The sequence below is a fragment of the Leptopilina boulardi genome, unplaced genomic scaffold (genome assembly GCF_019393585.1).
Source record: "Leptopilina boulardi isolate dan_hultmark-lab unplaced genomic scaffold, ZJU_Lbou_2.1 LbouV2_237, whole genome shotgun sequence".
Classification (NCBI taxonomy): domain Eukaryota; kingdom Metazoa; phylum Arthropoda; class Insecta; order Hymenoptera; family Figitidae; genus Leptopilina; species Leptopilina boulardi.
This window is the reverse complement of record NW_026137793.1, coordinates 128,388-132,111: the sequence shown is the minus strand read 5'-3', so window position 1 is coordinate 132,111 and position 3,724 is coordinate 128,388. Positions and strand designations below refer to the sequence as shown.

Here is a 3,724-nt window from a genome sequence, read left to right as displayed (position 1 = left end):
ATATCCACAAACTGACATTGGATATTATCCTGGCGAATGTCCTTATTATGATCCAACAACAGGATTACGTTACATATGTTGTCAATATTGGAGTAATTACATAGGATAATATAAGTTTTTTTTTGTGTAAAGTTGTAAGTAAAAATTAATATTTGATTCTAAAATTAGTTAAATTTATTATACCTATATTTTAACTATATATGTCAAACAGTGTTATTATATAAAATTGTCGTAGATACCAAAGAATTTTGATTTAACTGAATTCTTAATTAAGACAGAGACTTTAAATTTTAATATAATTTTTATTTGTAACAGTATTTTTCTATATTTACGAATTTTTTATTTATAGAATTATTTTTATTTTTTGAATATAAAAAAACGCCATATATTTTAGTTAAACTATTAGTTATTATATGTTAACAATTATATAGTTACAGCGGAAGAAAGCAGTTAAAAATGTTATATAAAAGGAAATAATAATAAAAATTTAAAATAAGTTTTCGAATTATAAAAAAGTTACATTGTTATTGAGATTCAGTAGAACAGAAAATATGTTAGTAGAGTAAAGAGCTTAATATTTTTTTCTTGTCTTTCGATTCCAAAGAAGAATGCCAAAAGTTTCAAATTTATTACTCTTTTCTTTCTTATTTCTGTTATTCATTACAACAACTGTCGTTGCAAGTAAGAAAATTTTATTTCAACATTTTAGTAATTATTTATATTTTCAGTGAAAATACTATATTTTTTTTCAAAACATTATTTTACAATAAAAGATTTGTTTTTAATTTATTTAGTAGTAAATTACGGATCATCTACTGGTATTATTCGAGGATGCAATTTTCTCAGAGGATTCTGTACCACTAGATGTCCATTTCCACAAATTGACATTGGATATTATCCTGGCGAATGTCCTTATTATGATCCATTTACAGGATTTCGTTATATATGTTGTCAATTGTGGAACACTAATTATTATTTAGGTTAATATATATATATATATACACGTAAAAAAAAAATATTTTTATCTCAGAGCTGAATAAATATTTTATTTCTTTCAAATGATATTTATTTAATTTCAAATAAAATTTTATTTAGTGCAAATAATTTGTTATTTAGTGCAAAAATTTTTTTATTTTACGCAAATAAAATATTTTACTTGTACCAAAAAAAAAAATTTTATTTACAATATAAAGTTTATTTAACTCTGAGATAAATATATTTTTTTCCAATTCAATATTTTGTATTTGTTTCAAATAAAAAATTTCTCTGAGCATAGAATTTATGTATGGTTGCAGTAAGTAAAAATTTACATTTAAATCTACTTGTTAAGCTTATTTATCTACTTTATTAAATATAGTTTTATTTTTTTCATTTTTCCTAATTGTCGTATTTCTATTCATATTTTAATTTTTTTTGTATATTTACTTTATTCATCTTTTGTAATTTATTTACTGTAAACTTTCTTAGCTTTTTTTTGTCTTGCGATTAGAAACAAGAAAGTTGAAATTATTTGTTTCAAATTAACAAAAATAATAAACTTTTTTATAATATTTAATTTTATTAAATTTATTAAATATTATTTTTTAATTATTTTAATTTATTATGTTTTAAATGGAAATTCAACAATAAAAACTAAAAATACATTGCAATTTTTTTTATTTCTTTTCAAAATTTGTACTTCGCGCGTTTTCTTTTTTTTTGGTGTCGCCACCTGACGACAAGTTCGTTAATTTAACTTTAACGTCGCCTTCTTATTCTATAGACCTACACCTAATGAACTGTTATAAGGTACTTCAAGTTGGGTGGGGGAATCCAATATGGCTGCTCTCAGCTGTTTTACTGGAGGACAAGCAAACCGCTGTCACTGTATATTTTTCACTGAATTTAAAATATTTTCTTAATAATTTATTTTTTATGCAATACAGGAATAATAAAATGGTTTTATTTTGCTGTATTGTTGGATGTGGAATGCGAGGAGACAGGGTTGAAACTTCCTTTTTTAGAACTCCTGCAGTAATAAGCGTCAACAACAGAAAATATAAAACTACTTATTGCAATCCTTTCAATCCTTTGTCGCGGGTAGAAAGTGATTTAACAAAAAGTGGCGATGAATTCATTAAATTATCGAAAAGAAGACAGGAAAAGTGGGTAAATGCAATAAAGCGGGGAAAATTGACTGCTTCCCAATTAAAAATATTCCGAGTATGTTCTAAACATTTTATGACAGGTAAGTAGGTTATGTTTTCCTTTTGTTTATGTCGATTATGCATAACAATATTGTGCACTTTTCTTATTATTAATTCATTCAATTAACCATTAATTAATATAATTTATTTATTATATTTTTAAAATATTAATATCTGAAACATATAAATGCATGCATAATAGAAATTACATTTTATATAGGACGCCCTGCTGACATAAACAATTATACTGATCCAGATTGGGCACCATGTCAAAATCTTGGGTATGAGAAGGGAGTTTCTATTAAAAATAGAACGGATCTTGATAAGTATCACCGTTCCGAAAAAAGGGTATTTGTAGCAAAAATAATAATAATAATTTCAATTAAACTTATTATCTAATTATTATGAAGGGTACCCAGTAAGAAGAGGTTAATTGATACCAGCTTCTGCTTCATTTTCATTCGTATCAATTAACCTCTTCTTACTGGGTACCTTTCATAATAATTAGATAATAAGTTTAATTGAAATTATTATTATTATTTTTGCTACAAATACCCTTTTTTCGGAACGGTGATACTTATCAAGATCCGTTCTATTTTTAATAGAAACTCCCTTCTCATATCCAAGATTTTGACATGGTACCCAATCGACATAAACAAAAGGAAAACATAACCTACTTACCTGTCATAAAATGTTTAGAACATACTCGGAATATTTTTAATTGGGAAGCAGTCAATTTTCCCCGCTTTATTGCATTTACCCACTTTTCCTGTCTTCTTTTCGATAATTTAATGAATTCATCGCCACTTTTTGTTAAATCACTTTCTACCCGCGACAAAGGATTGAAAGGATTGCAATAAGTAGTTTTATATTTTCTGTTGTTGACGCTTATTACTGCAGGAATTCTAAAAAAGGAAGTTTCATCCCTGTCTCCTCGCATTCCACATCCAACAATACAGCAAAATAAAACCATTTAATTATTTCTGTATTGCATAAAAAATAAATTAATAAGAAAATATTTCAAATTCAGTGAAAAATGTACAGAGACAGCGGTTTGCTTGTCCTCCAGTAAAACAGCTGAGAGCAGCCATATTGGATTCCCCCACCCAACTTGAACTACCTTATTAAAAAAGAAAAATATTTGAAATCTGAACCTCCATCTAAAGTTCTTCAATGGCAGGGATGTTGGGAAAAAGTTTTACGTTTTGTAGGTTATAAACAAGTTTGAATTTTTTTCCGATAGGTTCGCGTCTTGGCAATATTGGTTAATTTCTAACTATTATTCTCAGTTTAATCTCGCTAACGAGCCAAGTGGATATGTTGGGACTGAATTTATATAATATATATACAGGTTAATACAAGAATTTACAGCCACGTGTTACTTTTGCCCCTTCGTGCCAATGGTCATCTCGATTAGCGAAGCTTGGAATATGCAGTTCATTGGAGGAAAAGGAGAATGAGTATAATACAGACCACCTGGGGACCCTCGTTAACAAACGTCACAAATTGGTTTAATTAGTGCTCTCATTTGAACTTTA

General features: G+C 26.9%; 1 long non-coding RNA gene across 1 annotated transcript; it reads left to right on the top strand.

Annotated features, from left to right (window-relative positions):
• The first annotated feature begins 2,142 nt into the window (after nt 1-2,142).
• LOC127280316 (uncharacterized) lies at nt 2,143-2,626 on the top strand. The gene is made up of 2 exons (XR_007842821.1): nt 2,143-2,227; nt 2,407-2,626. It is a non-coding gene; the product is annotated as an uncharacterized LOC127280316 (long non-coding RNA).
• Nucleotides 2,627-3,724: the final 1,098 nt, after the last annotated feature.